The sequence below is a fragment of the Wasmannia auropunctata genome, unplaced genomic scaffold, assembly GCF_000956235.1.
Source record: "Wasmannia auropunctata unplaced genomic scaffold, wasmannia.A_1.0 LD334262.1, whole genome shotgun sequence".
Classification (NCBI taxonomy): Eukaryota; Metazoa; Arthropoda; class Insecta; order Hymenoptera; family Formicidae; genus Wasmannia; species Wasmannia auropunctata.
The window spans coordinates 65576-90206 of record NW_012028628.1 but is presented as its reverse complement, the minus strand read 5'-3'; the positions used below and the strand labels follow the sequence as shown (position 1 = coordinate 90206).

The window sequence follows — 24631 nt, the reverse complement described above, 5'->3', positions numbered from 1 at the left end:
TCTTGTGTATGAATAATCTACGATCGCGATGGTATTCGCAATGTTCATGGATTTCTCGGTTGTACAACGTGGGATGCATTGCATTCGTCATGAGTGTAATAATTACGCGCGATTAATAACAGTGATAAAAGCTATACGTAAAGCCAGTGAAGCTTCATCATCGATAAGCCCGTATATAACTCATATATTTATACGACACGCTTTTTCTCAGGCTTGTGAGCTTACGATTGCGATGTAAAAATACGATTACGCTATTATTATCAACGCAAACGATAGATTTACGTGAGTTGAACATTTTTTTCTTATTTTTTAATTTTACGCCATCGACTTCTACGTTTATTGCGTTGCTTATATTATATCTGTATTTTTATACGTTTTAACGCGACAGATCTTTTATTTGTTTATTTTATTTATTGTTAGTAGGATTTGCAATTCAAATAAATTAAAGAATAAACTAGAAATAAATTTTAAATTTAAAAAATTCTGAATGTATATAAATAAATGAATATAAATACCTTATACCATGTTAAATTTATAATGTCAACAATGGAGCTAAATTATTCAAAACAGTTCAAATTTAACTTTGGGTTCAATTCCATTGTTTTATTTAAAAATAATTATATTGTTTTAGTTAAAAATAACTACATATTAAGTAGAAGCAGTGGCGACTTAAATAGGGTTAAATTTGACATTATATGGATTTAACAGTGTATATTAAAAAGAATGTAATGCAAAACAAATAAATTAAAGAAGAATTTTTGTCTTCTAAGAAATTTTTATCTTTTTTCTATCTTTTCATAATATAATTAGATATTGCCAACTTTATCTTATGATGCTCTTTCTCACATGCAGACATTTGTCGGGAAATATGGTTCGAGTGTTTAAGAAACGGACGAAACTTTAAAACGAGGCCGCTATTCTGTGATTGCAACCGTGTTCTTTCACGGATACATTGTGTCGACAACAACGAAGGCTCCGCTTTGTCTCATTCTACCGGCGGAAGAGACGAGAATCAGGATTGGATATCTTTCCTCGAATACATTGCCTCGAAATACATGACAATATCGCTGTTATTGTACAGTCGAATACATCATACAGAAACCGCAAGACATATTTTCCGATTGTAGAAATTATAGAATGTTACCGCAAATTGTATCTGTCTTGAGTAAAAAGACAATATAAATGACAGAGAACTAATAATACGTTGCACGATTTTTTTTTAATAGCATTGTACGCTCGCAGGATTAATTGAAGATGCATTTCAGCATTCAACGGAACTGCGAGACGTCGTGCGGCTATTTGCTTTTCATTTAACCGCTTAGGCAAAGGCTAAATTAAAACAATTAAAACGACGACGATTGTGTGAATTGCGTTTGGCGAAATAATATCGCGGGAACAAGGATTAATATCGCGTGTAAGGGAAACGTTTATTTACAAGACCGTCGTCTGGACCCGACGAGTTCTCATCTTCATTCGTAACATCCAGAGTGTGATTCACGGCCGGAGGATAGATGGTCATGTCTGCACCTGAAATTCGCCTGGACCTGGCTACACTATAGAACCGGTCCACAACGGTTAGATTAATGGCGCTATGTCAAGAGCGGAATTGCGTAACAAGTTCATCCCAAGGAGAAACGGATTTGGGATTGCCACGGCAATTTAAAACGCTTCGCTCTGTAATTCGCGCAGTAGCCTTAATCCACGAGTTAACTTAATCTTCGATAAAAAAAGGATGGTCCAGATAAAACTCGCCCACGTGGAGAAAATCGCGTTCGGAAACCGATCCCACGGGACGAGGAACATTTTTATTCGAAAAATTGTGGTTTTTTTTTATGAACCATTTCTTTCAAGTTAATACCAGCCATTTTTATTGAGTTTTTCCATCTTTTTTTTTAAATTGAATTAAGCTCATTAATTTATTTCTTTGAATTATTATCCGCCTCCGTTTGAATATGAATTTCTAGCTATTTCGGTGGCTTGACCACCACAAAGAATCCGCGGCATAATAATAAATCGCGAAACTTAAACCAATTAGAATTGCCGCTATTTTCATAGAATTCTCTACGGTATCCCGCTTTTGGATGGATTTCATATAAATGCCGCCGTATAAATTTCCGCGGAATTTAAAATGGAGGCCGGAACAACCGAAAACGAGAAAATCGAAGAAATTCAATTACGCCTCCTCGCATCGCTTCCTTCATTTTTCTGTCTTTTATTCGCGCTTTCTACAAACGGCGTGCCTTTTGCAATCGCGATGCCTAAGACAACGAAAAAAAATAAAGCTGTCGTTTTTCCATAGCACGCGTTCCGTTGCAACGCGAATCCGGCGACGAGGAATGATTTATCGACGGCAATTAAATTTAGCCCGGAACTTGCTTTTTTTCATCCTGGCGGTGTCAAAAAAAACCTCCGGCGGTACAAATTGATCGCACGAATCCGTCGACATTTACTCCGGAATACAGCACGAATTCCGGAACTTTCTGGCTTCCGGAAATTTTGAAATTATTTTTCTGTTGAGAGAAGTCCAAAAATTTAGGACACATCAGTACTCGATAGTATGTTTTAAATAGATTTTTGGAGTTTCGGATGTCTCACACGTCTTACTTATTAAAAAAAATTACACATATATATATATAACATATACTATTATGAAAGATATTACTAACTAATTACTAATTATGAATAAAAATAAAAAAGTTATGCGTTTACATAATAAAAAGTATTCTACCATAATTAATACACTATTAATTGTAATTTTTTATTATATTAGTAAAAAATTTCGGGTTCTTATTTCATACGACAAATTAACAACAAAGCATCTTAATAAACTTAATATTATTAAAAAATATTTGCATTATTTAATAAGATTGTGTTCTTTTCACAACAATAAGAGAGCAATTTTAAACTCTTTTGTTTGTTATAATTGTGAGATAATTAAAATGTACTGACAATTCATTGAAACTTTTCCTTTATATTGTACGGGCAATGTAGAAACATTACTAACTCGAAATGCCGCCGCCGCAATTTGCATAACTCTTGTCAAAGTTGCTCGGAACCTATATTGTTTACCGCTAACTGCACGCAGTGACCTACAGCTTCAAGTTTCGAGACAGAGCTTGTACCGAAATTGCGTTGGAAGTTTCGTGGGCTACACTATGTTTACGCATCTCCCTTTACATGACGAATAGCATTGTTTGAGAGGTACATTTCTAATAATTTTGCAAAGAAAAAATTGTTTCGATTACTTATAAGAAATTCAATAAAGATACAAAAAAAAATTTATAAGTAGAATTAAAGGGAGTTTTACCTTTGCCGCAAAATTAGCCCTTTTTCATTTTTTTAAGAAAATCTATTATATATAGTAAAATGCGGGTTTTTGCATAAACTTATATATTATTTGAACAGCAAAAAAATATTTTTTATTTATATATAAATGTGTTTTAATGCCTCCAAATGGCGATTGAATGTGGTATGTTTTTCGTGCTGACGGAAGTAATTACGAAAAAAAACGAATTAAGATATCGACTTGTTTTTTATTTTTTTTTTTTCTCTTGATCCTAATACTTTAACGCATGGCGTGAGCTAAAATGATGTCAATTGCTTAAAATTTGTAAAAATGGTAGTATTTCAAAAGAAAAAAATTTTTTTGCCCTAAAAATTTTTTAAATTTTTGTTAATGACAAATTGAATGTTTATTGTAAAATAATTTTAGTTCACGCCATGCGTTAAAGTATTAAAATCAAGAGGAAAAAAGAATCAAGTCGATATCTTAATTCGTTTTTTCATAATTACTTCCGTCAGCTCGAAAAACATGCCACATTAATTCAATCGCCACTTGGAGGCATTAAAACACATTTTTATATAAATAAAAAATATTTTTTTTGCTGTTCAATAATATGTAAGTTTATGCAAAAACTCGCGTTTTACTGTACATAATAGATTTTCTTAAAAAGATTCATGAAAAAGGGCTAATTTTACGGCCGGCAAAGGTGAAACCCCTCTTAAAGATAAATAAACAGTTTTAAAAAAGGAGCTGATAATTACATGTTACGGCAAAGCGTATATTAAATAAATTTCAAAGTGTTGTTCAAGCATAATGTCATAATTATATAAACACATAATTAACATGTACTTATCCGCGCTCGGTTTAATTTACCGACTTGTGTGCATCGTGCGAAGTTCTAATAGCACCTGCGGGTGTACATATCGATTACTCGAGTACGAACTCTCTCTCCCTTGATATAACGAAAAATAAAAGTATACGAGCGAACCGGAAATACTTGGTCTTGCAGGGGCGCATTATCCGCGCTCTCGCTTGTTAATTAAAACTTAACAGGATGCTGCAGCACGTACATCGTGTCGTATTATGCAGCTCTACGTAATGGTGCACTTAGTCCGAAATAGATTCGCTCGACGATAGCAGACGTTAAGTGCAAGATTAACGTGCCACTTATTAGCAAGTGACATATATATTTATCGTGGGGGCCGTGGCATACATGGTAGTATGCCTGCTCTCCGTATGGGAGACCCGAGTTCAAAACCATTTAGAACTCAAGTAAATAAATAAAAATAAATAAACTAAAAATCGGCCCCCACCGGTTCTTCCGGCCAACCGTCAGCACAACTCTGACGGCTGGATTCTGTAGGCCAACATATAGGGATGCTGATAAAGTGAAATAAATAGAAAAATTTATAAGGAACTAGCAGCTGCACTTTAATCTGTTAGTAAAAGCGAATTGCAGAAAAATACAATTTAAACATCTACAAATTTAAAAAAATAGATGGAATTTGATTATATTAATTATGGAAAAGTCAACTCAAAGAATATTTATTATAAGAATTTTCGTGAAGGTCGTGGCATACATGGTAGTGTGCCTGCTCTCCGTGTAGGAGACCCGAGTTCAAAACCATCTAGACCTCAAGTAAATAAATAAAATAAAAATCGACTCCCACCGATTTTTCCGGCCAACCATCTAATAGATTCGCTCGACGAATAGCAGACGTTAAGTGCAAAATTAACGTGTCACTTATTGGTAAACATATATATTTATCGAAAATTCTTATAATAAATGTTCTTTAATATCCTTTTTTCCGTAATTAATATAATCAAATTCCGTCTATTTTTTAAAATTTGTAGATGTTTAAATTATATTTTTCTGCAATTCGCTTTTAATAACAGATTAAAGTGCAGCTGTTAGTTCCTTATAAATTTTTCTATTTATCAGCATTCCTATATGTTTAGATTTTTTCCTCTATAAATTGTCTTTCTAATAAATTTATAACAAAAAGATTTTTATCAAAATCTCTAATAAAAGTTAATAAATTTATTTAATTCATTATTATTAAAATATATATTATTCTAACTGTTGTAAGAGAGATTCTCTTACAGTCAGATATTATAACAAGAATAAAATTTTGTCCAAATAGCAAATCGAAGAAAAACTTATTCGCGTAAATGGTCTATTTTGACAGATCGGAAGATCTCGTTTTATGTGTCAAAGTATACTTTCACGCACCTATGGCAATTTATTTGCTTTAAATTCAAACATTCTGTCATCTCTTACGGTATCATTAGTTGACAAGATGTCATGAATCGTGAGCGGAAAAAAAATTAGAATTTGCGACGGAATACGAGGGAAGATATGTGCTTTGCCCTCGAGAAGCTCCACGTGAGTGAAAATTTTTATAGTAAATGCTTCTCGTAAAAAGTTAATCTCGGATTGAAGATATACGGACGATTTTACATCTCTCGTATCTGCCAATCTCGCTTTCTCATATCGAATATCGTAAAATAAAAGAAAATATCCGTACGGAAACAGTATTGATACTTCTAATATAAATCTTTTGTACTTAACAATATAATAGATTGTATTATTTTGCTGCTTTATTACTGTGTTATATAGATACTATATTAGTTCCTGTTTTATTTTATCATTTTATTATATTATTATTTTGTCATTTCTATTTTTTCAAGTTACTTTTAATTTATCTTAATAAATTGGCGATCTAGTGTTACATAATTATATAATTGTTCGACACAATTATTTAAATTAAATACGTTTACAACCACGTTGAGCTTAATTATTCAAATATATATATTCAAGAAAGATTTATGAGTTAAAAATTCGTGCTACAGCTAAGTAATACTATTCATTTATTTAAAGTTTAAACAAATTGATGAAACAACATTTTATTTTAATACAATGTTTTTTTCATTATTGCAATATACGCGAATGAATTTTCAATCACAATTTAATTCGCAATAACTTTTTCATCTTTTATGTTCATATCTAAATTTAAAAAAGAGAAAATATAACTTTCTTTTCCTCGGTTCGTTATTTCTTTCTATGAATTTCGGGAAGGAGTACTTCCTCGCGAGCAATTTAACTTTCTAAGAGTCTCAGCCTTTCAGTCAAGAGATCCCCTATACGTGATGGCTGCCGGTCGTCAGACTTCTGAAGGCTTTAATACACTCTTTTCTGTCTGCTTGTCATTCGTGAACATCCGCTACCGACAATAAAAGAGGGAACAATAAAGAGAAGGAATAGCACTTTTGGCGATCGGCCAGAAAAGAATATTATCGACATCGATCACGAAAACTGTTGCACCTGTTTCGGAAGATGAGGGTAAAAGATCCTTGCCAATATCCGTCTTAATAATAAATGTGCACTTTATATGTAAAATCAAAAGAAAACAGATGACAGATTTAATTTAACAGACACGCGTGATAAAATGTAAGCGTTAATAAGAATTTTCTACATTTTGATCATTTAATCTGTGATTTTGTCACCGCGGGAGATCTCTTTTATTTATCTATTTGTTTAATTCTTTTTCCTTGCGGATAGGAGGGGTAAACCGAGGGTAACCGATACAAACGTCGAACATGAAAGCGGAAGGAGAACGATGTTTCGCAGTGTGACAAAAATTACCGGCTCTAAGCCGTCTCCGCGGCCGTCACGATCTTTCATGGAAATCATTTTACGAGGGGAATTGCATGTTGCCGCTCGCGTAACATGCCGCTGCCGTTACTCGCTTTATCAAGATGCAGGCACGTAGAAAATGGCATTTTAGCTATCGTCGATAACGCGATAACGCGTGCGCCTTTAGCGAAAATGGCTTCGCCGTCGAGCGAATATCTAGACTCCCGTATATAATATATAGCATTCTGCGCATACACGTGTGAAAATAATTCCAAAAAGAGACTCGAGAAAAAGTTATTATAACGATTTTTTCAGCCAAATTTTATTTTAATACTGATATATCGATATTTCCACGATTTGTTTATCAATTTATTAATTTATTATTATTATTTTATTCTATTTTTTTCTATATTTATTTTTATTAACATTACATTCTGACTTTTTAATTGATAATCCATAATTGTAAAGTAATGAAAAGATTAAAATATAATTGAATTGTCTCACATAAACACCTTATTTCTTTGTCTAATGAGTGTAATGAGTTTTGTACGTACCGGCCTTCACGTAGCCTTGACTTGTCAAAGTGCATCAGTTTCTCTCGGAAGACGCCGAGTAGAAGTAACGAAGTGAACGTTCATTGAAATTCCAGTCAGGTCGTCACCTTTGGTTCACAGCTTTATGTTACTTTCGGGTCGGGAAATTTATCGAGGATCGAGAGGGAAAGAGGAGACCTGCCACTGAATAATAGATGCTGGTCGCGTTTTATCGCGATGCCATTATTTATCGTCGGTTCGTTAAGGAGGAGACGGTCGAAACGCTCCTTCGCACTTGCTAAATCCCTAAATCTAGATGCTAGAGCCAGTCCCAATTGCCCAATTTAGGAGGACAGAAAATACGTTTTACGTAATTGCACGGAGATATACAGTACAGTATAATTGAGTGGTATATAATTTTGGAAGGACAATGAGAATTTTGTTAAAAATGCTCGTTGTTAAAAGACTTTACTTAAGCTCGTTACAAAATGGAGTCAAACTCGTAGCAGAAATTTTAATCCAAATACGGCGATTTACAAATTGCACGTGACGTAGCCTATTGTCCAAATGTCACGTATGCGAAAGTATACTTATATTAAATTTGAGCAACATGGACGAGTTGTAATCTAATATATTTTTTATCGAGGAGCATGTTTGTATGTCGACTATCGAAGGCAAGCTAAAACTAACAAAAGTTTTCCATTCGTACTGGCGCGTGAGCGATTCAGTGGATAACTGTGATACGCGCAGTCACAAAAGCCGTGAGGCAATGGGTTAAAAGAATCTCTTTGTCATACTAACAAAAAGCACTGTCACAATCACACGCGCTCTGTAAGTCGCCACGATCACTCCGAGCTGTCACACGAACCCTCTGCTCCGAACCGAGTTACAAATCGAATGTAACTTTTTTTATTTGGAGTATCGTCCCATTTAATTATTTCATCGCGTTGGATGTTGTTGCTCGTGCGTGGCAAGCCGTCGTCTCGCTTCGATCGATTCGGTAAAAAATAACGTCGCACGACTCGTCGCGACCAACCGTCCGACCTCAGCCAAGGATTATTTCGACTCCGCGCTCTCGCCGGAATGTAGCGCGCGTTGTATATTGCAAAGTGCGTGTGACTTTTCGAGGCCAAGGACTGTTTTGACTGGAACTTAAGGGAGGTCGATATACGCCTAGAGTCTGAACTTGTAACGCTATACACACACTTATGCGGGTATTATACCTTAACGACAAGTTCCTACATGTACAAACAAGTTGTTTAACTGATTATTTATGAATTACAAAATATCGTTTGATTAATATAAAGAATATTATCTCTGTATTCTCATTAAAAATGATTGATTTTAATTACATAATATTGATTGCGATTGTATATAAAGAGGATATATAATATATATATCTTATATGTCAGGGTAAATCCAGTATATTCGCCGCGCGAGGATTTACGCCGCAGAAGTCAGCAAAAATAGAAGTGAAACTAATTTTCTCGCAATCACTTTATTACATGCCTTTATGTTATATTAGTATTGTGTTGTGATTTTAGTTTTTTACTGTTAATATTTATAAAATTATTGTAAGTTAAATCGATTTATCACTGTAATAAGTAGCGCAATCATAAGTTATGATCTACATAAAATGATTATTGTAGGAAATGTAAAATGCTTTGTGGTTATTTCGTGGTATATAAGTGTAGAGGATTAGTAAAGGCTAGAGTATAGCAAAATACAACTGCTTAGCTTTTGTATTCTTTGTTTAGTTTATTGTCTCGTATATCCCATCTGTTTGGGATATACGGCATTTTTAGCGCGTCGGATTTATGCCGTAGCACAGACGCTCTATTATTTATTTATAAATATAAAAGTAAATGATAATACGTCCTTTACAATACATTAATCATAACATTCATGTACGTATATACTTATGTATGTATTTATTCATAATCTGTAATAATACGTTCTTTATTTATTTATTAATGAGTAAATGCAAATTACGTTGTCAATTCATGTGTTATTCACTATTATTATTTAGATTAATTATTTGTATATTTTTCGAGTCATTTATCCCACTCATGAGTAGCCGTATAACCCACTCCTATTTTTATAAGGCAAAAATGCAAGGGTTTAAAGAAATTTCTTTTTTAATATAAAAAATAAATAATTTCAATTTCTCATACTTTTTTATAATAGTATACAGATAAAGTTTTTACTGGCATAGTTCATTTAACTTAACCTTATAATAGATAGTATCTGATAAATTAAGTTTTTAATAGATGCGGTGTATATACCGGATTTACCCTATATATACTTTATATATAAATTATAATATTTCTAAAATTTGAAAAATTTCTATTGAATTTTTTGCAGAAATGATTAGAGCTGTACCCTAGCGAGAAGTGACTCATCGAATTGATGAATTGCCATCGAATTGATGTCGAATTGACGAATTGACATCGATACGATGATTTCGACGTCAATTCGACATCGATTCGACGTCTAATTGATGATCATTTCTCACTGGAACAGAAAAATATCTCTAAATAGAAATGTTATAAATTAAAGTATATATAACTATGTACAGCTCTGCAATCATTCTTGCATAAAATTCAATATGTCGTGCATAAAATGTTTATAAAATCAAGATTGCATTTAGAAAATTAGGTCATATTTCGTTACGAATGAGCGCGCTTTCGCGACCGTATTACGAGTCGATTTTTTACATCGCGCTTAGAGGAGATGAAAGCACAATGGAGACGCAAAAATCGAGACATGCTACAAAAGACTGCCACGCAAAAAAGATACACTCGCGTTCACAAGAGGGTTCATGGAATATAATAGGCAAGTACTTATCGTGAATAAGTAGAGAAAATCGATGTTGCAGCGACTTTGTTTTCATTTCTCAATCCCTCCTTCTTCGAAATATTATTTTTTCAGATATTGCATGTACACGAATTTATTGTTGAAGTTTCATTTTACTTCTGACATTTAACATTTAATTTTTTCTACAAAATCATTCTCTCACCGTCACAAATGTTCTTTTCTGTGTATATGAAATGCTCATGAATAGCAACTCCGCGAATCTACTTTTCTTCTTTCCTTATCGCAATTCGATATTTAAAAATACTAAAAAATTTATGATATCTAATATTTATCGGAAAATGATATCCAGAACCGTTGCGTCTTCTTCAAAAAATTCATCGAGCAAGCGGGAGTTAAAGCTTTCGTCATAAGTAACGGTTTTCCTCGTGCTTCATATATTTTTCTGAGACTTCTGCATCTCTCCAAGATCTCTCGTACTTTCCATTTCTCGCGTTTTCTATTTTTTATTTTTTTTCCCCCTAGCGCTTTTTCCGGTTAAGTGATCCCCAGATACCGGAGTTCCTCATACTTTTAACAAGAAATCTCACGAGCGAATTAAAATTAAATAAAAAAAAGTATGTTCTTTCATTTCAATGATTTCAATTTAGAGAATTAAAATTTCGATGCGATATACGCGAAACGAGAAAGTGACACGTATGTGGAATATGATTCTAACTTCTACAAAACGCGTCTAAAACAAACGCTACGTTCATTAAAAAATTTCTTTTCACGTCACACACAATAAAGAGGCGAGTCGGGATTTTCGTCACTGGTCCGAATTTTATAACTATATATAACCTACATAACAGTCAGTTGACACAGCTTCCCGCCAGAGATTACAGGATTTGCGATTTATGCGTTCACGCGTGTATTTTTCCCAATTTCGAGTAATTCTCTCCTAACAAACGTGTCTCTTAAGACCAGAGACTGGTATGCGTTAATCTACACGAATTACATTGATTTATACCACATATAAATCGCGCCTGCAACGAATAATAACGTTGAAATAATTATTTCGGGGAATTTTAAAATTAATATCTTAATACTTTTTCTTAATATTTCTGTGTGCGTGTATGTTAATGTTTTTACTAATATAATTTTAAAATAATCTTAATGTATATTTTACATAAAAGAGATATATATATATAGAATTAATTTTATCTCTAATGGAATGTTAGTTGAAGATTTAATTATCCAGATATAATACGAAGAGATTGAAGAAAAAGATTGAAATCCTTTACTACTAAGAAATTACATCCGGATTGACCAAAGAATTCGTTTATATCAAAGGCATCAAGTGAAATCACGGTTCGTTTTATTAACGAGCCGTGAAATCTACTCTCTCAATGGCAAATATTATAAAATGGAGAAATTTCTGGAAAACTCTGCAATTTTGTTTGCAGATGTAATTCTATCGCGTAGCCGGCCGACATTGGTAAGTGCGTGTTTCCGATTACGTTGCCGGCGGCGATATACCCCGGTAAAATCAGTTGGCCCTCGATACTCTTATTTACTCGGTTAATGAAACAGAACGGAAACAATAGTTTTCCAACGGAGTTTTCATTGTGATATTTATTTATGGTTGTTTTTTCTTCTGCTTTCTTTGCTCTTTTATTTTAGCGCTTATTTCTCTAAACTGCGGCATAAGCTGTGACGTACAGGATAAGTCACGTAAACGGATTATTCGTTGAAAATAAGATAAATCGAAAAAATATATAAGGATAGAAAAAAACATACAATTTCATTAATAATTACGTAAATATTCTTATGAATCTCTAAATGAATTACTAAATATTAAATAATTAATTTTATTTAAATATAATTTAATATCTACCTCAAAATAACTAATAGAGAAAATATCTAAATAAGTTATATTTAGCTTAAGTTAAATAACTATGTTAATGTAAATAAGTAATAAATTAAATAAATGTTTTAATTAAATATGATTAGTCTTAGGACTCAATTCATATAGCCCTGGTTTTGAGGGATTCGTCCGTTAGATAAATCCGCCGCATTGCAACGTTTCACACTTCACTCGGAAACTGTGGCATTCGCACACAAATGAAAATTACTAGGATGCGCGTACCTACGTACGGTGTACGGGATTGAATACAACAGCGAATAGCGCTGCAGCTCGATTGTATGCAATGTGTGTTTACGGTTGTTTCGCGTCACCGAATACATCAGGGCGACTGGAATAAGAATGGGGTATGCTCCAACGACAAAGAGAGATAGGTACAGTACGAGTGCGTGATGCGTTGCTTTCGTTGCTTCATAGCACCGTTCTATTCCGACTGAATAATAAAAAAAATGTTATGACAGTTCGCACTGATATGAATGTGACAACTTCCGGATATGTGCGAAATAAGATTTCACCATTTCGAGAAGCTACAAACGCTTCAAAAAATCCAAACAATAGTTGCCATTCCGTCTAGTGATTAATAATGAAAATTTTTAACGAGAAGAATTAATATTTAAAGAGATACATATATTTTTAATTAAAGAAAATATACATATAAATTTAATATATTAATCTATTTTGATATTTGATTATTTCATTATTGTTAATTTCTTTAAATGTGAATATTATTTACCGAAACGAAATTTTCGATTTCAGAATCTTAGATCGTTTAATTCTTAAATTCTTAATTGCGAAAATTGCCAACTTGAAAGGGTTAATTCAAACTCTCAACGTAGGATCCTTTTTCCACTTTTCCTCTTTCCCGATGTTTCGTTTTCCCATTGTAACTTAAACAGCTTTCACGAGACTTCCTGTATCGCGTAACACGATCCGGCACTGCGATTTTACAATAGTGATTCTCGAGTTTCGTGCGATTGTCGTGTCGCTCCATTTACTACGCAAACGACAAGTCGACATCTATCGTGAATCTCGAATTGTCAGGAGATCAAAGAACTCTTCAATGCGTCGCTTAATTGCGGCCGAATGTTTTCATTTAATCATCAAACGAATTAAAATGAAGGGCTTTAAGTGATAACAGATTTCCATATTATTCTCTCATTAATATATATTATTTTGTAATATATTCATAATACTAATTGAATTATAAAATGATTTTTTCGCTTTGTCAAATTAGAAAGAGCATATTAACATCTCTTTCCGTATATTTATTAAATAACTAAATATATTTATTAAATAGCTGCATTAATTATTTATTAAATTATTAAATTATTAATATTATAATCGTATGTTTATTGCGCAATATAATACTAACTATACATTAATTTCATTAATTATGAAAATTGTGACATGTTAATGTTACAATAATCAATGGATTTATTTGTAAATTATTTATTTTAAAAAAGAGATTATATGTTTTGCGGAACTTTCGATTAACTTTGCATCGCATAATCTGCCCTTTCAATTTGCATTTTTATTGTATATGCACATACATATTGCGCAATTTTTATTATATTATTTTAGTATTTTAAATCAGATATACATATTGCGCAATTTTTATTATATTATTTTCGTATTTTAAACCAGGCGCAAAAACCGTGATTTTATGCGAATATGTTTCACGTATATCGATTGGATACATGTTGTTTGATTGTGCGGCGAGCTTTTGCAGCTAACAGCAGAGCTTTCGATCTTCCGCAATCAACGGCGTTTCGTTGATCGCAAACACTGCAAGCTGCAGCTTAAGGCAAGCGCCGTTGTAATTCGGGGCACGGTTTTCATTCGTGCCGTTATTAACTGGGTTCTATTTGCTCCGCTGCCACTGCTTCGAATTTCTTTCACTGAGCTATTACCTCGTACTACTAACGTGTAAAGCGAATGCGCATTTGCTGTTATTGCGCGATTAATCAATATGATGTTATATGAATAAATCCTTTGTTGAAGAATTTCATATAATATACGATGATTGCGTTGCACAAAGAGAAATTACGCAATTACAAGACGGATTTATAATATTATTATCAATTTGATATACCTAATATAATATTAAATGTACATATATGTATTTCATATACATGCTTTTATACCTTTTATATTAAAAAAATTATTGCATATATTTTTATCGTGTAAATTAGGAAGAGAGACAATTTTAATAAAAATTATAAATCAATTCAAATATTGATTATTATTTTCTAATTTAATTTTCTTGCAATTTGTAGTTATGAATGAAAATATTCCGAAGTTACTTTTGAAATATTTATTTTTGACGTATGTATGTGTATCATATATACGATATGACGGATATAATAATAATTAACATTATTAAAATTAATAAGCAATAACACTTACTAATATTTCTCGGTTTTATTATTGATTTTCATAATACCTTTGAAAGATAAAATTATATTAATATGAAAGAGATATTAATAAGAATCAAAATGTGAAATAATTAATATAAATATGTACAAGAAGATAGAAATTTGTTTTGACACATCACGCGTAGTAGGCTCTTGAAATAAAATTTGTAAAAAAAATTTGTAGTAATTACTTAATAATAAATATACTTAATTACTGGATAATTACTTGATGAATTACAAGGGATACATAATGCGGATAAAAGGATTATCTGCAAGAACACTGGGCATAACGCACGTGAGGGAAACCTGATAAGTACTCTAATAGGGAACCCGCTCAATTTCGAGAGAAGAAATCGATGGAGCGACCGCGAATCAGGGAAGAGAAAAATGAATTAATTTATTAAAATATTCTATGCAGAAATTTAATATGCATAAGCATTCAAATGAAATTGGCTACTTTTAAATAATCACGACGTACCAAATTATATATAATCGATGCAAATGGAATCACGAATAGCAAATGCCGCTCGCTTAACTTTAATTTTCCGAATACTTTCGCCTGCTTCCATTGCGTCATCGTTTTTACTTTATATTGTTAATGATCCAAATTATGAAATTAATTATGAAAATTGCGTATCAAATTCGGTTTAAATTGCATGTCAGATTATATCACTACTATAATTAATGACGTAGATCTTTAATAATTAGCATAGTAACAGCGTAAGGTATATTTAATAATTAGCATATAGTAGTGACAATTAACATAAATTCGGTAATTCAGATTTTGATTGTTCATGTGATATTAATAGCCTAATGACAAATTAATTATACGATTCAGCCAAATCACGTATTCCTCTGCATATCATTATAGTAACATTACAATAATGTTGCAAACATGTAATAACGAATGAAATAATGATAGAATCATTTTTATATAATGACGTAACAGCATAAAAAATTAAAAAATAAAATAAACAATTAAAGGAGAAAAATCAAATTTAACTTTTCACATAAGTCGTTCTCTTCTTAAATCATTGTCAGAAAAAACTTACAAAATTAAAAAAACTACTATTTTAAATCAAACTAAATAAGAAAAAATAAGACTTAATAAAAAAAATAACAAATATATAAAATTAAAAAAAGAAGTATAAAATCCAGAGAAGAAAAACGATGTTATCTAAAACTTTTATTTATATAATTGCATTTTTGTTGAAGACTCAAGCTGAAAACTTGGGACATGATACGATTTAATAAATAAATCTTGAAATTCAATTTGGTATTCGTTACATTATATTTACAGTCGTAATTTAGGAATTCAGAAGCTTGCCTTTCGTGCAAAGTTAACACTCCAGCAATAAAATTCCATAATAGTTCTGATTAGAATTCCCTCTTCATTTCGAAGAGACAAAGAGTTCTCTATGATTTATAACAAGGATTCTAAACCATTTTTAAATAATTTAAATTTAAAAAATAAGGTATTAACTTCTTATCAAAATTCATAAATTAAAATTTGTTATTAAGTAAAATGAGCGCGAGCATAATAGACAGCGCACTGGTCTATTATGCCAGAAGTCCCGGTTCGATTCCCGATAAATCCAACAAATTTTTATACACTCGTGTCTCCTCTCCGGAGGTCTGGCAAACCACCGAGAGTATCCTTACTTGCCGTTCTCAAACACTGCTGTTCGGAATTGGCTTTAAATCAGCTGTAGGTCCCATATGCCTATGTACACTTAATCAGCGTGCGCACCACAGGGATATGAAGGGAATGGTAGGCCCTGGCTCGATATGAACTGTAGTGGCATCGAATAATAATAATATTAAGTAGAACTCTTGTTACAAACTATTGAGAACTCTTCGTCTCTTCAAAATAAAGGGACTTTAATCAGAACTGGAACTTTAATATGGGAATAAAAACTTTAATATGCTAACCTCACACAGCTCCTCAACATTAAAATTTCATAGTTCTGAAAAGAGTCCCCACTTTGTTTTGAAGAGACGAAGAGTTTCCTATAGTTTATAACAAGCCGCTTAGAAAACTATTTGATCATGAATTTTGATAAGAAGTTAGCACCCCATTTTTTAAATTTAAATTAAAAATTGTTATTAATCTGAACTCTTGTTATAAACTATAAGGAACTCTTCGTCTCTTCAAAATGAAACGGGAACTCTAATCAGAACTATGGAATTTTAATGTTGGAATGCCAACTTCACACACGCAGCTTGTCTTGACTTTATTTCTGTAATCTTTTAAAAGATCGTATCTATATATATACATATGTATGTATGTTAATATTATATATTTATGATTTTTTAATCTTGTGTTTTTCTGGAGATAGTTTGAGAAAAGAATGGTCACTTACTTAAAACACCTGCTTTAAAGTCTAAAGACAGATCTTTTATATCAGTCACTGTATTAGACGGACGTTAACAAATCTACCAAACGAAGCGAAAATCTACAATAATTTGCTTATCAAACTGTGAAATACGAGGAATATTATTTGATTCACAATTATTTCACAGTAATATTTTCATAACACAAAGCAAGATCTGCCAAAACGACTGGCCTTGGTATTTGTCCAGTAATGGCACGCGTTACGGCGTATACGCAAGGTCACCGAGCGCCGTATTGTCATTCGAGCGGCGACATTCGAGTCGGCAGGGTACCTATGTGTACATGCCTGCTGCTCCGCGTGTCACGATATTACCCATCGAAACGCGATTATTTCCTACGAACAATTAGCCGGACTGTCAGCGCGTGCAGTTAATTAACCACCCGCGATTGGCGATTGCAAACTTATCGACTATTTCTAACGGAGTAAATATCTCACGCGATTTATCCGTTTCACTTACCAATCGAAGCAGAAAAAAACAGAGTGGAAATTATAAGGCATTGATTCATCGCGATACTTTTATGGGCTATAATGATTTTAATAACGTTGCCTAGATCCGAGAGTGCCCCGTTATTGAAAAAGAGCTTTTTTTTTTATTGATTTAATTTAACGTATCTTGTTCATAACTCTCGGATTGATAGCGCGGAGTTATATACCGAACGAGTAATTGGAGTAACGGAAAATCGTGGTAGTAACGATCATTTATTAATAGTACATATATTTTATATGGATTTGTATACTCGAAATACTCTGTATACGCAATGCTAAATCGAGCACCATGTGTTTAATTGCGATATGTTTAATTAATAAACACAGTCGTAAAGCCTGTGAATTGGAATATTTATAAAATTTGTAAGACTTCGCCGTTAGAAATTTCGTCCGTTGTGTTAACTTACGATATCCATGTCGAGCGACTAGAGCCTCATTTTTTTCTTTCTCGTGTGAGTCTCTGATCATCTTTCGACAGGACTTGTCGCAATGTATAGCAAAGTGCGCATACAAAGTGCATATTATTTTATAATATTATGATGATTAATAGGTGATTGTAATTGTAAATAAGTGACTGTACTTTCGAAAATGTTATTCTGCGAACGAGTCTGAAAAAGGAAGCAGACACAATTTCGCTGCTGCGCATCGTATCGATAAAGAACGCATTATTTTTTATTTGATTAAGCAATTCTTATTTATTGATAGCTTAATTATTCATTATTTGAATCAAAGATGTTTAAGAATGTTCAATTTTTGTTTAGGTAATAACTATTTTATCGCATAAATGATATTGCGAAATGTCCCACATCCTTTTATGACATAACTTTAATAGCGTTACGAGAATAAGTGTTCGCGTCTCGCAATTAATTAACAAGGGACATGTCATAACTGTCCGACACCGATTCTCCTTAAAATATGTTTTTAAACACAAAAGTCTAAGAGACACGTATTTTTTTATATGTGCGGAATCTCAAGTTTAGGAGGTGAAACACCCTTTTGAAAAAAAATGTTTTTTTTCGTGGCGAATATCGTCGAAAATATAAAAGATAAAAAAAAATGTTAACAAAAGTTGTACGGTTTAAAGAGTACTTTCAAGTTGTAAAGAAAAAGAAATTTTTTAATTTTTTATTTAACAAAATACCCCTATCACTTCAAGTTTTCTTTTAATTTTTAAAATATTTTCTCTATCAAATTAAAGATTATTTTTTTCTGAATTCAACCGTATATGATGAAATTAAATTACAAAATATCATTTTCGAGACTTAATTATAAATGCCTCCGTATATACACTATCTATGCTCATGTGCGTAATTTTCATCAAAACAATAAGATATGTATTAATCAATGAATAACAAAACATGATTGATATTCTTAGCACTACAAATTATATATAATAACGTTAAGATGTTATAATAAATATGTTAAGAGTTATAATATTTTTTATTATTTCTCCTTAATAATAATAAAACTTATTTTTTCAATATTATTATTTTAATATCAATCATGTTGATTTTGTTATTCATTGATTAATTTATATCTTATTGTTTTGATGAAAATTACATATATGAGCACAGATAGTGTATATACGGAGGCATTTATAATTAATTCTCGGAAATAATATTTTGTAATTTAATTTTATCATATACGATTGAATTCAGAAAAAAAATAACCTTTAATTTGGTAGAAAAATTTTTAAAAATTAAAAAAAAACTTAAAGTGGTAGGAGTATTTTGTTAAGTAAAAAATTAAAAAAAATTTTTCTTTACAATTTGGAAGTACTCTTCAAACCGTACAACTTTTGTTTAAAACATTTCTTTCTATCTTTTATATTTTCGACGATATTCGCCATGAAAAAATTTTTTTATTCTTTAAAAAAGATGTTTCACCCCCTAAACTTGAGATTCCGCACATATAAAAAATGACGTGTCTCTTAGATTTTTATGATTAAAAACGTATTTTAAGGAGAATTAAATCGGACAGTTGTGATATGTCCCTTGTAAGTACATCTTAAATTAATCAAAAAATAGGTAAAATTTTTATAGTATAATGAGTCGTAATATGTAATAATAAGATGTGATGTAACATATGTTATGATATTTAAAAACGTTTAAAAATATATTTAAGAAAATATTGAATTTTAAGACAATATATTTTCATGTGATATTTTCGATAATATTCAATTCAAAAAATAAAACTTTATTTTAAATACGCTTTCTAAGAGATTGTAAAGACTGGAAATATGGGCCTAAGAATTTTCGCTATTAATTAACGCATTATTAACACACGGCATATAATAATTTAAATAGCTTGTAGCGACGTTTGAAATAAGCTCTTTCGAGAAATTAATTTAGCGTGTCGCAGCTAGAGGATAAAGTATAAAACGAAATTTTCGGGTTGCTTTACTAAAAGTTACTAAAGTGCTGAATTCGACAAGAATAATTTAGATCGTCAACGAAATTTCGACGAAGAGTTTCTCGTCTGCCACAAAGCAAATTGTCTACCGCAGTTTCCGCGTCGTGATCAAGCTATGATATCGTGCGCCCTGTCGCCGTAATCACGACGGTCACCATAGAGGCCTAATGGATCTTTTGATCATTGCCACTAGACACGTGACCCGCAAACCGCGGTACGTTGGTCTGCACGCGAAATTCAATAGCCCCAAGATCGATCAACTTACGAGAGGACACTGTAGTAATTACTGTACACGCAAACGTGCAGAACGCCACGAAAGGAAAAGTATTTTGAAGAGAAATATGTCACGAAAATAACGCATTATCTCGAAATTTATTTCCTTAAGATATTTGAAAACGTATGTTTGAAAATATGCATCTAGAAAATATAAAGCCTTTTAAAATAATGCATTTTCGTATTTTACATTTTTCCAACTATTCGGGAATATTTCGAGATGCTTTTTTTTTAATAGGACATAATTTCGTTTCCGATTTTGGGACGATTGAGCTAATCCTCAGTGGACCAAAAAGTCGCGAATTCGTGTGTCCATTTGGATTCAATATAAATAAATCCGCTTATCGACATCGAATTCTCCATGATGATCCTCGAGACGAGCTCGTTAAAGGAAATCCGGTTTGCTTTGAGCGAACCTCCTGACCACGTAAAAGTCAGCTTCCATATTTCGTGGCTCTCGTATATTTCGCATTACGCTTCACCTGTCATCAGCATCTTCTTGGAAAATGACGTTGCGTGTTGCTAGGAAAGTCCTCGAGCTCTCCTTTTCCTTTATTTTTTTTCTGCAGCGAGCTTTCACCACAATATGGCTGTAAATGGTGATGAATGGACGTCACATGACGATCAACGACGTATATATAACGATAAGGAAGAAAAACGAGACCGTTTCTGACTCCTAATGAGAAATCGCGATCGTAAGTCGTCTCAGCGAGAAATTTCGATTCGCCGAAATAATCGTCGGCGGCATGAAAAATTCGATTTCTTTGGTCAAATGCTCTCTGCATGCACCGACGAAAGCAATTTGAGCTTTTTATTTCATAATGTAATTACATACGATTTGCATATCATTACATATCATTTCTGATTAACACAGACTTAAAATAATTATATCGATAAGACAAAGTAAAATGTTTAGATAAATCAAATACTTTGAACAACAAAATCAATATTTAGATTCTTTGTTTATATTTTAGCGAATTTATAAGCTATTTATATTATTTCTAAGATACTCCTTATAGTGACGTACTCTCTAGTAATCAATATACACGCATGCGTGTGCGCGTTAATGATGTGTACCTATAGTTTTAATGTATTACAGTCGAACCTCGTTAACTCGAATCTCAAGGGAAGAGAAAAACCCTTCGAGTTATAGAGCTTTCGACTTATCGAAATTCCAGTAAAAGAGGGTTAAAATATGAAAATTGGACTTACGGAGGCTTTGTACGAGAGTTTATAATTTTCCAATTATAATAGCTTTTATATAAAGGAAAAAAAATTCAATATTTGACAGTGAATTATTTATTGCATTCATATAAATGTAATCATAAAAAAATTACACGTAACTACAACTTCGAATTATAGAAGTAGCAACAATAAAATTTCGATTTATAGATGTGAACTTCGACTTATAGAGGTCTAACTACTTTAAATTCGAATTACAGAAGTAAAATAATACATCTAAATAACTGACAAATAATTCGAGTTAAAGTAGGTTTTCGATTATAGAGGTTTTTCGTAGTGAAGCGAAAGGTAATGATCAAAATTTTCGTCTTATAGAGGTTTTCGAGTTGAAGAGGTTCGAGTTATCGAGATTCGACTGTACGATTGACATGTTATATATCAATTTTTCAACTCGGTCTTTTCTTAGCGAAGTAAAATATATTTTTCATAAGTTTTATTTTTTAGGAGGTTTATAAGAAAGAAAAACAGAATTTAAATAATGATATTAATCAAAATTTTCAGAAATTTCGAGCCATAACTGTAACTTTAAAAAATTCTTCCTGCGTTACGTATGTACTTCGTAAAATTAAACAACTTATGCCTTTATCGTATCTTCAAATCTAGAAGTTATACAAAGTATTCCATTTCTGATAAACCTCTCTGTACGTATGTCAATCAAATGAAAATACTGTGACATAGTTTTGCTCTTAGTTCTCGTTCGTTTTCTCTTGAAGAGAATCGTCGAAATGGCGTGCATTTCGAAATTATCTGACTGAGGGATAATGACGTCGGTTAGCGCACGATATAGCGCTCGATATCGCGAAGAATAGGAGGCTTCTTGCCTCGGGGTGGATTTTGTGGACCCCGCTGAAACGGCGAATAACCCATGAATCACCGCCATCAACATCGCGAGCGAGATATCTGCTGAGAACCGTAGCTTATATCCAGTCCTTTGTCGACGTTAAATTGCCCACCGCGTAAGATTTCTTTTGGATGAAATATCGCGTATATCCAAGTTATTTCATTATTAAGAACATCCAATTTTTTCTCCCTAATCCGAAATATATTTATGGACTTATTAGTATTTCAAATGACTAAATTCGACTTAAATGTTGCTAATTTCAAATTTCAAATATAATTTCTATTTATATTCCAAACTTATAATAAAATTATTATACTTATTTGATTTATTTAATATATTTATAGATATATAATTATTATATAATTATACGATATATAATTATATAATCATTTCTTTTTTACATAATTCTACTTCTCTCTCTTTTTCTCTGTCATGTTTTCTTTATAGTACAAGACGCAAAATATTATTACAAGATACACTAATAAAAGATCATGCAATAAAAAATTGATTGCACAATGCGCAATGTACAGATATTTTTACGAATACCTTTCGATTAAAAATCTACAGAACAACGAACCGATTATTTTTCTCTCGTTAACGAGCAAATAGCAAATATAATACCAATAGATTCATTAATGAATCCGCGGAAACGTTATCCATAGAATCTGAAAATTTTTTATTATCTCCAAATAAATAAATACGCAGGTAAAATAGAAGAAGTAGTAGAATAGAGTAAACGAAATAATAAAATAAAATAAAAGAATAACGAAATCATAAAAATAAAACCAAATTAAAATAAAATAAGAATTTTTATGAAATAAAATAAGAAAAAAATAAAATAATAATTAAATAAAATAAAAATTTGATTGAAAAATGTAGAAAACATTTAATTGAATAAATACTTTTCGAAATGAGAGATTTTTATGAACTATAATTGCAAATGATAACGTCGCTGTCTTTTGTCAAAATAAATGAATATATTTATAAAAAAATATGGAGGATTATTGAAGTCTTTTTTGTGTCTTTCTCAATTGACTGTCATAAAGAAATCTCAAAATCTTCAGACAGACTGACATAAAGAAATCTCGAAATCTTCAGACAGAAAAATCTGCAGAACTGTACGTATTTGTGTAAAGTGGAATGTAAAGTGACTTTAAAGAAGCAGATGCTTGTCGAAATGATAAAAATATCTCGTAAAAATCGAATTTTTCCTATGGAAAAATCGAGATACTTTTATGTAACTTTTATATATATTCTACAATTTAAAAATTATTAACTCTCTGCAAAGCTGTGTATTTGCCAAATAAGATAATTATATTTAGAAGAAAAAAGTAAAGAAATTAATAATATTGATCGATATAATAACAAAAATAATAATAATAAATAAAATTTATATTTTTGTTATTTAATTAGTAAAATGAAATAATTGAAGTTAATAGTAATTAATAAATTAAATATGTATTAAATCTTTAATCTAAAAAATAATCAAACATTCTAAATCGACTCTATCTAGTGTGAAATAGAATTAACTCGTGAAAAAGAAACGGCGTACGGTGAAATGATGCGACATTGAATGCGACTTTAAACTGCACTTCTAAAGAATTAAACGTCGAAGAGAGAGAAAGCTCCAAGAGAAAAAGAGACGTTCAGAAAGCCGAGGAACTTGTGCCTCTATTTTGCACGACGTGCAAAACGTATGAAACTTTATCGTAGAAACTTTATTGGGCACTCCGTAGCTTCGAAACAATGAATAAAGTAGGACGAAAAAGGAACGCAAGAAGCGTCAGGCCGGGAAATCAGCTGCCAAAAAGTCGCCGCCACCATCTTCCCGAACGACAAGTTGATACCGGGATCGCCGATTTCTTTTGTTACTCCGTATTTCTACGGAAGTTTCGACGACTAAATCCTCGGCTTCGAGGATGTTGACAGAGCGAAATACGAATAAACTCTGCGGCGCAAGAATCGTATGAATAAAAAATTTGCGGGTTCCTTAGGGGGACTCCGAATGGACTGACGAATAAGGAATAGAGTATCGATAGCGGAATATCGATGCGCTGTCTCGCGCGCGTCAAAGGTCTCCTAAGGGTATCGGAGAAGGAAGATGAAGGGTAGATGGAAGTGTCATTGATACGATGCAGGACTACGCGGGAAGCTCTGTCAAGAGCTATCTTGATCCGCATTCTGATTTCGGGATTGACACAAAATTCACCACTCTCAGCAATTCAATACATGAATACACATTTACTCGATAAAATAGCAGAAACGGAAACGCTTTATTTAAATTAAAAATTTCATTTAGTTGTAAAAGTTTCATAAAAATTCTTCTCACAAGGAAAGGGACCCAAGTGTTTTCAACACTTAATGCTATATATATATATATATATATATATATATATA

At 32.0% G+C, this 24631-nt stretch overlaps 1 protein-coding gene and 1 long non-coding RNA gene across 5 annotated transcripts in view; both read right to left on the bottom strand.

Annotated features, from left to right (window-relative positions):
- Nucleotides 1-24631, bottom strand: part of LOC105458881 (octopamine receptor beta-1R-like) — a 61102-nt gene that overhangs the window by 19197 nt on the left and 17274 nt on the right. The window lies entirely within an intron of this gene.
- LOC105458880 lies at nucleotides 6175-8532 on the bottom strand. The gene is made up of 2 exons (XR_975592.1): nucleotides 7475-8532; nucleotides 6175-6507 (listed from the first exon to the last, which is right to left on the bottom strand). It is a non-coding gene; the product is annotated as an uncharacterized LOC105458880 (long non-coding RNA).